Below are 13,585 nucleotides of genomic sequence, written 5' to 3' on the forward strand. Positions count from 1 at the left end.
GGTGGTGGGTAGAGCTGACTATTGCTCTTGTGGACAAAGCTCAGTGAAACTTTAATCTATTTGACTGCTGATGGGTGGGGCTGGGTTCCCTCCCTGTTGGTTGTTTGGCCTGAGCCAACCCAACACTGGAGCCTACCTGGGCCCTTTGGTGGGGCTAATGACAGACTCTGGGAGGGCTCACACCAAGGAGTACTTCCCAGAACTTCTGCTGCCAGGGTCCTTGTCCCCACAGTGAGCCATAACCATACCCTGCCTCTGCAGGAGACCCTCCAACACTAGCAGGCAGGTCTGGTTCAGTCTCCCCTGGGGTCACTGCTCCTTTCCCTGGGTCCCACTACTTTGTGTGTGCCCTCCAAGAGTGGAGTCTCTGTTTCCCCCAGTCCTGTCGAAGTCCCCCAATCAAATCCTACTAGGCTTCGAAGTCTGATTCTCTAGGAATTCCTCTTCCCATTGCCAGACGCCCAGGTTGGGAAGCCTCATGTGGGACTGAGAACCTTCACTTCAGTGGGTGGACTTCTGTGGTATAAGTGTTCTCCAGTCTGTGAGTCACCCACCCAGCAGTTACGGGATTTGATTTTACTGTGATTGTGCCCCTACCACCGTCTCACTGTGACTTCTCCTTTGTCTTTGGATGTGGGGTATCTTTTTTGGTGAGTCCCAGTGTCTTCTATAAGGAGTCCAGTAAGACTTCTTAACTGTTTTTTTTTTCCTTTCTCTTCCATGAAAATTTTATAATATTATCAATTTATTTGAGGAAACTTGTTGAATTTTTACTGGATTTAATTAAATTAAAAGATTAATTTCCAGTGAATAGTGTCTTTATAATATTTAATCTTCACAAGAATAGGGTATAATTTTTTCATTTATTTAGGAATTTTTGTATGTCTTTAAATAAAATCATAATCATTTAAATAGCTCTATACAATATTTTCCCATTTTTATGTGTTGGCTGCTCATTGTTTTACTTCTTAACATTTTAAAAAGGTATTTTTTCTAACTATCTTTGTCTAGAAACAAAATTAATTTTCAGCAACAGCTATATTTTATTTTTATAGTTTTTTCTGTAGATTTTTTTATATTAAGTTCAATCATATAAATTTGTCATTTTCATTTTTTGTAAAGAAAATCTGGTTAAATAAGAGCAACTTTATATTGTTTATTTTCAATATTTACAATTAAATTATCAATAAGGAACAGCAGTTTTCTTTCATCCATCTATATATTTCTTTCCACAAATCATTGAGTATGTGATTTAGAGTCATTTTTTAGGTATAATTCTATATGAAATTGTCCTTTTCATATACAGGTTACATATTGGCTTTTCTATACTTTTAACGTATTTTTATGTAAAAGTTGTATTCAGCTATAGTTTAATCTTTTTATCCTTATATTTCTCATTTGTACTTTCTGATTTTATTAATCAAATGTGCTAGAAGTTTGTCTTTTTAGTTTTTTGAAGAACTTTTTTTTGTGTGTGCGCTACACGGGCCTCTCACTGTTGTGGCCTTTCCAGTTGCAGAGCACAGGCTCCAAATGCGCAGGCTCAGCGGCCATGGCTCACAGGCCCAGCTGCTCCATGGCATGTGGGATCCTCCTGGACCGGGGCACGAACCCGTGTCCCCTGCATTAGCAGGCGGACTCTCAACCACTGCACCACCAGGGAGGACCTGAAGAACTTTTTAAATTTTCTATTATGGCATTTTTTCTATTGCAAGAATTTCCACTCTTGTCTTTATTATATTTCCTATGCAGTTTCCTTTAATTTTCTGTTTTCTAGTCTCTATGCCTGAGTGTTCAGCCTTTAATTTTATTGCTTTTATCTTTTCTATTACAATCATGTAGAGCAGAAAACTTTCTTACAAACATTACTTAAATTTAATTCCTCAAATTTTGATATGTATATATCATTAAAAATTAAGTGTTTTCTTAATTCCATTATTTCCATGCAATTATTTATTATATTCTAATAGTTACTTTAAAGTAATTTTGTTGGTTTACTTTATTCCATGGATACATTAAAAAGTACAGTAAGTCCCCTACCTACAAATGAGTTCCATTCTGAGAGCACATTTGTAAGTCCAATTTGTTCTGTAAGTCCAACAAAGTTAGGTACCCAACTAATACAATCGACTATATACTACTGCATTATAATAGGTTTATAATACTTTTCACACAAATAATACATAAAAACAAACACAATAAATAAAGAAAACATTTTTAATCTTACAGTATAGTACCTTGAAAAGTACAGTAGTACAGTACAACAGCTGGCATACAGAGGCTGGCATCGAGTGAACAGGCAAGAAGAGTTACTGACTAGAGAAGGGAGAAGAGGCGGGAGATGGTAGAGCTGAAGGACTGTCAGCAATAGGAGACAGAGAGCAAGACTAGACTGCATTAAGAACAGCTGCTGCAACCTTCATGTAGCATTCTGCATTTAAGTCCTGTGCCTCAAAAACTAACAGTGTCTCCTCAAATAAAGGAAATCCACTTGCCATTTCCTGCATGGTGAACCTCTTTGGTTCTTCTGTTATTTCTTCTTCCTCTTGTCTCTCTTTGTCCTTCCTTTGGGCCTCCAGTTCCATCAGGTCTTTATTAGTAAGCTCCTTGTGTTGTACAGCAACAGTACTGTACACAAAAGTACAACCACTTGTAGTGGATGCACGCATGTGACAGTATATAACAGACAAGTGATTGGACATTTGAATGCACATTCACATCTTTGAAAGTTCGCAATTTGAAGGTTCATATGTAGGGGATGTACTGTATTCACAATAATATTTTAGTCATCTTCTTAATTCTATCTAAATTGCGTCAAGTCAGAGAACATGATCATCATATATAATTGTTTTTGTTTGTTTTTTTAAGGAAAATGAAACATATCCATTTATTGGTGTTAAGCCATTGTTGGTGTTAAGGTTAAATTTTATCTTTTAAATCCATGTAAGTGTTTTTATAGATTTGAGTGGTAAATTTGTTTAACAAATGAGTAAATGAACTCTAGACGGTACAAACGTGTGAACAAAAAAATCATCAAATGATTTTGCTGCTGACAGGCAGGATACAAATATTCACTATTCATATATATATATATGAATATATGTATGTGAATAGAGCATATATAGAGAATATATATATGAACATATACATGGATAGTATATATATATATATATATATTTATTTTAGTAAGAAACATTGGTATACATATTGCAATTATTCTTTGTAGCAGTAGAAAGTAAATTCATTGATAATGTTGTAGAGTGTATTGTCCCTTGAAGCATTTGTTTCCTCCATGCCTTGTTGAAGAATTCTCATTTACCTTTTGTTAAGTAAAGTTAATTGAAAGCCCAGCTACTGTTCTTATGCCCAGACAGGGCTCCTCTGTTCACCCATCGGAACCCATCTTTTTAAAATTAATTAATTTATTTTAAAATTTTTATTGGAGTATAATTGATTTACAATGTTGTGTTAGTTTCAGGTGTACAGCAAAGTAAATCAGTTATACATATATCCACTCTTTTTTTTAGATTCTTTTCCCATATAGGTCATTACAGAGTAGTGTTCCCTGTGCTATATATTTGGATCTTATTAGTTATCTTTTTAAAATACAGTAGTGTGTATATGTCAATCCGAATCTCCCAATATATCCTTCCCCACTATAGTTTTTAATAAAGGCTAGTGTATGATTCTGCAAAATGTTGAGGAATGCACTCATCTATAACTTTATTTTGAAATATTTGTGTTGTTTGTTTGTTTGTTATTTTTTAAATTATTATAATATATAAGAGTGCTATTAGTTTCCTACTTGTAGGGGAAAGAAAAGTCTGCCTATGATTGCCTTTTCAAGTAAAACATTTCTATGTTATTTTCCCCCAGGACATTTTTCTTGAATCTCAGTTGTGCATATTTCCAAGTAAGAACAAATAAATCTAGAGTCTGTGATAATCACACTGTAGGTTTCATGTTGAAGTGTTATCTGTCTGTTTTTATTTAACTCTTAAGTAGTTTAATTATCTTATACTGTCAATCTTGTATTCCACAGTGCACATTGTAATACCAGTTGAACTCTTAGATGTCACAGGGAGGGAGTGTTATCGAGGAATCTCTATCACATTCTCTGTGAGCTGCTATTATGCTTTTTCATTACCTTTGAGCAGTAATATCCTAAACTCTACTTAGGTTCTAGGTGCCCTGTAAGAACTCCATGCATTTGTGGCATAATATAGGTAATTAAAGGTAACTTTTGGTTCATTACAGAATAAATATTTATTGGAAAGCTTATGCAATTATTACCAGCAACTTCTTGAAGTTTTGAAGAACTTTGAAATGAGGCACCATATATAAAACCAAACAAAAACTCTCTCCCCACTAAAAAGAAAAAAAAATGCAGTTTTTATTAAAATTGACTGTACTTTAATAAAATTCACTTAGGAATATTTATCCTGAGAAGCCAAGAAGATGAAATACTGTTCTTTGATCTAGCTAGAGCTGGAAATGGTCAGAACAATTAACTCTATCTTCTCTTAAGAAAGAAAAAGACACTGTTTACTCAAGGGAAGATGACAAGACTCTGTAAAACTGCTACTGGTACTGAAATGGAAGAGTTTTGTTTCAAACCCAGTGCATTCTGACTCATGCACAAAGAGTATCATCTGGCCAATGCTCAAATCTGGTGGCCATGTTAGTATGAAAAAAGGACTAGGAAATTCACCTGTGGATACTTATGAAGAAAGCTGAAGATGATTTACATCTCTTAAGTGATGTGTATGCATAATGCCAAGTTTGTCTTCCTGGGTATAATACCATCCCTTCAAGCAAGAAGGAATGCTAATTTATATCAGTCGCATCTTATAAAATAAATAGGGTTCTCCTTTTATTCTTCAAGCCTCCCTATAGTAAAATTAGCACTGAAAGGGGTGTTTTTCATCTACTCATTGTTGTCTTATTTTTTAAATATATTTGGCAAAGGAAAAAATATTTTATTTTTGATTGGAAAAAAGAATGAATTTGGCATTTTGATACAATAAAGTAAAGCTTTAGATGTGTTGTGTATCTCATCAAGATTAATCAAACCTTTCTAATATGCATCACCCAATCAAAGTTCCTCTTTTATCTAAATAATTTTAATTAAGCAATTCTACCTTCTGTAGCGGTCATTACCAGGAGATAATTAACTGAATCGGTAATGAAGCATTCGATAGATACTAAACAAACAGCAAGGTTAATTATCTGGCAGTGATGGCTGTTATGGAAGTGCAGTGCTGGCCTTTCAAGTTTCCTAATCTCCTGCAGCATTTCTTAGTAAATTATAATAATCCTCATTCAAATATATTGTGCTATTGCAGTTGCTATGCACCACATAGAGTCAAATCAAGTGATTGAAAACATCATTTAAATATAATAATGATGAAGTGTGCTTTTAAAATTAGCCTATTTTTCTGTGGTAGCATGTTTCCTTTCTCTTATTTAATTGTTCCTTCAATTTTAAATTTTGGAATAATTCTCCAAATTTTGCAGCTTGGTACCAGCAGAACTGAGAGTAAAGATGTATTTTTCTTGGAGACACAGTCCAGAAGTTTTATATGATGCCATATATAATCCCATAGCTTATCTGATATTTTTATATTCACTCAGTTATTGTCTTTCCCCTCCTTTCCATCTTGCCAATAAATCACTTGTCCTGGGTTACCTGATGAATCAGATTGTTTTTAAGAAGCACACAGGTGCATTTTGCATTTAACTCCATTCACTTGATTTTATGCTTTAAAAAATTAATGTAATTGTATCAATGTTTTATGTAGCAAAAAAATGGTATTTGAAGTTCATAACAATAGAGTTTCTTTTTAAAGGTAAAAATAAAATATTAATAAAAATATTTTGAGCCAAGGTGATTTGCTCTTTAACCTAAAGAAGTGTAAAAAGTCTTTTTTGTTGTTGATGTTACATTATATTTGTTAAGAGTCCATAATTTTCTAAACTATTTTCCTAGGTCACTGGATTCCTGTGTTTTAAAATTTTCTAAACTCTTAAAGAATTTTGGACATTACAATTGTATCCCTATTGTCTAAATATTCTAAAATATAAATAGAAGAAAACTAAATTTTATTAGGAGGTATTCAGCAAGTAGCATAGTCATTCTTTTCTTCTTTTCTCTGAATATAAAAGTCAACTTAATATATGTACCTTGTAGAAATGTTGAACAACACAAAAAGTAATTGACTAGAAATATATTCATATGGATTGTGTTTGAAATGTTATTTTACTTTAAGCATCTATTCTTGTGAGAATAAAAAGTTTAATGCACAGCACGCAACACATGGTAAATCACCATATGTGCTGATTATCTACTAACTCCACTATTACTATTTCCCCTTATTATGCAAGAGTCAGAGCACAATGTGAAGACTACAAAATAGCTTAGACTTTTAAATTCCGTATGTTGGGGAGGAAGACATTATTTTCTGTTCTCCTAGGTTCTTCTGGCTGGTCTGAGAACTAAATTGACATGAGACAGATTAACAGAAGAAAACCAAATATGTTTTCATGGGAAAGACCCAGGAAAACAGTATAAATACCATCTTTAGTTAAAGACCAAAGAGAATGTTGGGGGTAGTTGCTTGGGACTTCAAACCACTGGGAGGAAGGCAATCCACATGGAGAAAGAAAAGCAAATGTTTAGTAAATAAACATTTTCTGGACCCTGCAGAGACAACTGGACAGAGTGGCCCCTGATTTCTTGGGCTTGCCTATAGTCTCCCTTCCCATACTTAGCCCATATTCTTTGAGGCTATCTCTGGTGATAGCTCTATTCTGGGAAAAGGCCTTTTATGTAAACTTTTAAAGCAGTTAAAGGGAAGGTCAAAGTTTCGTCCAGAGTCTTTTGGGCCTTCATTTTTTTCAGCCCAATATAATACACATGCCAAAGAGGTATTTTGAGGTGGCAAGTTTTGCTCCTCTACATGTACATTTTCACACATTGTAACTTGGTATAAATGTGAAGTAGAGACATGAATTACATTAGATCCAGTTCGTTTTGATAACACTTCGAATGAGCTAATTTTTTAGTGATCTGAAAGCCAAAGGAAACAACTTTGTTCATAAAAATAAAACTGGTGCATATGACTATGGACTTTGTTGGAATCCCTTTGGTAGCCAAGTCAACATGATACAGTTACTTTTTTTCTTATAGGAGTTAAAGAACAACATGGCACCTCAAAACACAAATCCAATCTCCACTACAAAGATGGTACTGCTAGTTTTCTGAAGTAGAGATGAATGAATAAAAATCCTTCTAGCTGTAATGAAGAGAACGTCTGTGAAATTAAAGAGACAGGTTTTTTTGTGTGTTTTTCTTTTGAACATGCTTCCTTTCCTAGAAAAGAATAATATTCTGTGACTTTTTTTTTCTTGCCACTGGCCCATCTTAACCAATATAACTAAATAAGAAATCTGATGTAGCAAAAAACAACAACAAAAATCTTTCGAGGGATCTTGGATGTTTCCCAGTTATAATGGAAAGCAAAATAAAGCAGAAATCAGAAAAAAAAAAGTTATAAATCTCAAAAGTATAAATTATGTTTTATTAAATTTATTTAAAAGTTTCAAGGTAGGGCTTCCCTGGTGGCACAGTGGTTGAGAGTCCACCTGCCAATGCAGAGGACGTGGGTTCATGCCCCGCTCCGGGAAGATCCCACATGCTGCAAAGCGGCTGGGCCCGTGAGCCATGGCCACTGAGCCTGCGCGTCCAGAGCCTGTGCTCCTCAACGGGAGAGGACACAACAGTGAGAGGCCCATGTACCACAAAAAAAAAAAAAGTTTCAAGGTAAAATATTTCTCTAATTTTAATTTTTTATTGCATCTTATAGGATTTTGTTCTCTTTTTTATCTATGTGTAGCATCATTGATTGTATTCTATGCATGGAATTCTTAGTTGCAGGCTCTTGGAAAATGCCTATCTCATCTGACATAGTGATAGTTGATAGTGATAGTTCATTCACCTTTACCAAGTTCATTCACACAGATTTTCTCTCAGGAACAGTGGCAATCTCAAATTAATAAGCTATAAGAAATACATACTTTTGAAAGGTAATCTCATCATCTTATGTGCAAAATTTACACAAATATTTTGGCCAAGTTGGCAGCACACAGCACTACATTTTAGAAAATCTAGTGCTGAGTTAATTTATAAATTATTTTAAATATATGTGCTGTTATTAAAAATAATTTAAGGTTTTTTATTTTCTATTTTGATTTTTCTTCTGAATCCATAATGCTGTCATAAATTCAATGCATGTATTCTTTCTCAAAAAATTATCCACCACAAAAAAATCATATCAGATTACCTCTACTCTCCATCTTTCATATGATTCATGGAATTATGAGATAAATTTAGTTAGAATTATTAGAAGAATTTTGAGAAAGAGATGGACTTTACCATCTATATACATACATTTCTGTATATATCAACATAAAATTTGGGAACAGGATATTTTGCAAGTATTCTAAAAAATATTCATACAGTTGAAGTTTCTTAAATCTATTCACATAAAACACTAAGCAGAATTAATCCATTAATAATCAAATCAAACTTACTTTAATGATTTAAAATGCCAAGAATTTTTAAAAGAATCAAAAGTAAAAAGGAATATAGGAATTCCAGCCACACAAATCAAACTAACAAAATTTGAAGTGCAGAAAATCACATTTTCAATGATAAAAACCATGGCAAACATAGGTTTTCATGACATCCCATCTGACTGGATCCCCACCTTCATCATGTTCCTATGTGGAACTAGGAGTAATCTCTTGCAGGGATTCTTGCCCTGGAGAGTGGTGAGTGAGTCTCTCAAGCCAAAAAGAAGGAAAGCATTAATTTCCTATGAATAAATTCAAGGAAGAAGATAAGTACTCAACAATTAGCACTAAAACAAGCAACAAGGAAAAGATGGAGAATTCAGGACATAAAAAAACTTCAAAGCATCTTATCTAGATGGGATTATTCTAGATACTTGACTTTGGCCAGATTTATATTCCCTTAAGGTCACATACTCTATTTAGAAGCCGTCATTTTGTTAGACATTTTATCTTCTTAAGATATTGTTTTGCTAAAAAAAATATTTGTCTCTGCAAAAAGAAAATAGTGAATTAAAGTGTTGAAACCCACCTAATATTTTTGATGCAAATGAACAGCCACATAGAAAAGATGAAACAAATTTTGAAAATCTGCCTATTTTTGAAAGAGAATTATCAAGTCAAACTACCCACATTAATGGAAATGATGGGACAACGTTTGAAGCTCTATGCCTGCCTTTGCTACATAAATACATTTTTTTACCTGTGGTTCCCAGATCAGAATTTTAAAAGATACTAAAAATTGAACTAACTCACCCATATAGACCCCCCACCACAGGCACATACACACACACACACACACACACACACACACACACACACACACACACTACAAAAGCATTGTTCTCAAATGGACCCACTTTCACAGTGCTTCAGGATACATATCTGCTAGAAAAATATCACTGGTTTTAATCCCAAGGAAATGACAAATATCCATCAACCTAGCCAAAGCAACTATACCTATTAACTTTACTGAAGTTTGTAATGTACTTCTAATAATAATTAACATATTAGTTATTCTCTCATTCTAAAGATGGAAGCAATGAGAATTATATTCAGCAATCACCAAATGCACTATTATATTAAAATAGATGAAAGTTACTTTTCCACATATTCCTTCAGTCTTTCAACCATTTTACTGATATTTGACATCTCTTTTAGACTCAATTCCAGAAGAGAAACCCAATCAGTTTTCAGGTCTGATTCCAAAGTTTCACATTAGTCGTATACCTTTTGGAGTTATTTGAAAGCTTTCTTCCTGAGTTCAATAAAAGAGATAAATATTTCCCAGTAGAAGTTATTTTTATATAACATATAACAAACATAAAGTTAAGGAAAGTTTCAAAAACAAATTCAGCCTTTTACTATTTTTTTAAAAAGTAATTTATCTTCTTTTTTTGTTTTGATTGCTGTCATAGCTGAAAGGAAATTTCAATATTTACTTTATTATTTCTCTGCTGTGTAAAAACTATTTTGTTTCCCCCATTCTACATTATTTGTAATACATGAACTATGATGAATTATGCAGTTATAAATACTTAAAATTAAGAATTAGTAGTTTCTAAATTAAATTACAGTGTGCAGATTACATTCACGATCTATAGTTTTCATTATACTTTGTCTCTGTCCTGGCTAATCATGATCTGGCTGGCATTAGAGATAGTCCAAATTGTTGCAACTAATATAATTTTGGAAAGCATATTGGAAACTAATTTTAACTCAAAAGCATGTTTGTGTTACATTTTTTTCATTTGAACATTTCAATTGTTCAGTTCTTTGCAAAATATTGCTTCCATACCTACTAAATGCAAGTAGTTGGCAATACAGACATTACTGAAATACTCTCAAATATTTTATGATACAATGGAGAAAGTAAGACCAATGTTATAAAAAGACATGAGAAGTTTAAATCAGATTATGACTGGGGGGCTATGGTTGTATAGAAGTGTGGTTAACCCAGCATGACAAGAAGGGGGTGAGAAGATAAGCACACTCTTCTTATTGAAGAAGTTTATATCTGCCTGAAGTTAGAGAAAGCAGAAAGTGATTGATTGATCAATCGGGAGGAGTGTTGTTGAGAGTATTTCAGGCAACTTACACTATGTATGCAATGGCACAAATGTATGAAATAAAGGAGCAAAAGAATATATTCTGGGAACTGATGTAGGTTGATAAGGAGAGAGTGGGAATTTTGGGAGGTGGATTGAAAATGGAAAAACATAAAGGCGAAGATCACTTAAAAGTTCTATAAGTGACTCTAAGGAGTTTGGACTTCATAAAGAATACCACATTCTCCTTTTATTCTATCAGCCTGAGAGATGCACCGGCTTAGTGTTGTTGCTTATCTCTTGTTTGGCTCATGGTTTGTTTGATTTAGAGAGTTTTCAGTACTTCCCACACTAACTTAAGAATCTTTTTATTTTAAAATCCCTTTATCAGGTCACTGCCATGGACTCTGTTTTACTGACTCAGTCCTGACCAATATAGACTATACATAACATCAGTATGAATGTTCTTGTGTATGCTTCCTGATACACGTATGAAAGTATTTTCTAAGGTTGCAAGTCCATTACAGTACACACAGGCCACATGTGGCTATTAAGTACTTGAAATCTGTTTTTTTCAATTTGGATGCACTCTAAGTATAAAATAGATACCTGATTTTGAAGACAATACCAAAAGAAAAAAGAATGTAGAATATCTTATACTTTTATATTGATTACACTTCAAAATAATAATATTGTAGCTATAGTGAGTTAAATAAAATACATTATTAAAATGTGTATCACCTATTAATTTTTATTTTTAACATGGTTACTAGACAATTTAAAGTTATACATGGGCTTGCATTATATTCCTATTCAACAGAATTGCTCTAAGGTATATTATTGGGATGGAATTGTTAAGTCATTGGTGTACATGTATCTTCATCTTTACTAGAAAACATAAAATGGTTTTCAAAAGCGGTTATAACAATTTTTACTTTCATTAGTAGTGGATAAGAGTTACAGTTTTTTCCACATCCTTCCTTATGGTTTCTATTCCACACTTTAGCTTTTGTTAAACTGGTGAATAAACGATAGCTCAATGCAGTTATCTGATCACTAGTAATTTGTGTGCACGTTCATATTTGTTAGCCTATGTACTATTTTTGCATAGCATCTTCTATTAACAGTCTATGTTTCTACAAATATTGACTAGTGCATGCTTATAGATCATAGAGCCCTCCAGAGCAAAGATTCTCTATACACTTCTATTTTTATAATATGTAGGGCTATTTTCAGTAAAAATACCTGGTGAATCTCCCCCCAAATTAAACACACAAATATTCAAGCAGAATAAAAATAGGATCATCAAATATTTTATTCAGATTTATATAGTTTTAGATTTATATTGAGCTGGAGTAAGTACTTTAAACTAGATAAGTATATTTGAAATAGGTCTGATGTTTTTTCTTTCCAAAGAAGAATGTTAATCCTTTTACTGATACAAATGTAAAGAATGAATCCCTTTCCAATGTCAAAGCTTTAAAATATAGCTCATACAGCCAGAGTCCTATTTCACCTGTCTCAGAGCTTTAGAGACAGGGAGCAGATGTTTGCTGGAGAGTTTGTTTTATGGCAAATCTTTGTTTCAAGGTGCTGAATCTCTTATGAGAAAAACAAAGCAATTTGGGTATATTTACCATTGAAAGAAGTGCTTACAAGTTAAAGCTGTCAGCAAATTATCCTTCACACTCATCATAAATTCAATTTATTGAAATTCACCTTGTGATTGCTTTCAGGTTTTTATAGTCTCAAATTGAACAGGACACTGAAAGCAATGGTAGAGTCCATAAAGGAGAGGCAAATCCAATCACAAATCATTTGCTCAGAAACTTGCATTCAGCCAGCTGCTGCATGTGAAATTCCATTCCTCGGCAGAAGATACACCGACATAGTTTTTCCTTTTTATGCAAGTCTGGTTGGTAAGCATACAAAAGACAGGGAAGAAGGGCAGTCATCATGGAAGTCTGAGAAAAACAAAGTTGATCTCAACATACTTAGCTGAAACGTTTCAGATGAGGTAAAGTAAACTGAACATAGTGAAATGCATGTTTGTGCACATGAGCCATAAAACGAGTAAGTAAATATTAAAAAAGACATCATTTTTCAACTTTCATCTATGCCAATTTGAACATTAAGTATTAATATATTGATACTCTGTCATTAACGTTATTAATTTTCAATCATAACTTTATGATTTGTGCTAGGCATGAAGTAACAAGGTAACTGAAATTATAAATTTTAGGTTGTTAGCTTTAAGATAAGAAAAATGCATCAAAACTAAGAACATGTGTTTAAAATATTAGAGTTTCAATATTGTCTATAAATCATTCAACACTGTTTTATGAGATGTAAATTTAGCAGTTAAAATAAGCAACCAGACTAAACTTAACAGTCAGTATCTCTGTAAGAGATGTTTTTCTGTTTCTTTTAAAGAAAGAAAATTATGTAACAATAAATAGTTAAAAATTATAACAAAAATGTTCATATTATTTATATAACATAATCCCTTTTTTTATCCACTTATTCTCTTACTCTCTTCCTTGAGCTTGAACAGCCTTTTCAGCATGTAACATATATATTTGCCATTAATATAGTTTTACTTTTCTCAAAGTTGTCTTCTACCAGACTATGCGTTCACTAGGGAAGGAACTGTGTCTTATTTTCAGTTGACACTAGAAGCTCAAAAATTTTAATGACAAAATAAATGAATAAGTAAACAAACTTGCAGCTATAAGATGAATAATTTCTGGGGATCTAATAAATGAACTGTGAGGTGATGGATTACCATTATGTTGTGATAATCATTTTACAATCTATACATATATCAAATCCTCATGTTGTATGCCTTATATTTATACAGTTTTATTTATTAATTGTATCTCAATAAAGGTAGAAAAAATAGAGAC

This window comes from Neophocaena asiaeorientalis, unplaced genomic scaffold (assembly GCF_003031525.2).
Source record: "Neophocaena asiaeorientalis asiaeorientalis breed wild unplaced genomic scaffold, Neophocaena_asiaeorientalis_V1.1 scaffold383, whole genome shotgun sequence".
NCBI classification, from domain to species: Eukaryota; Metazoa; Chordata; class Mammalia; order Artiodactyla; family Phocoenidae; genus Neophocaena; species Neophocaena asiaeorientalis.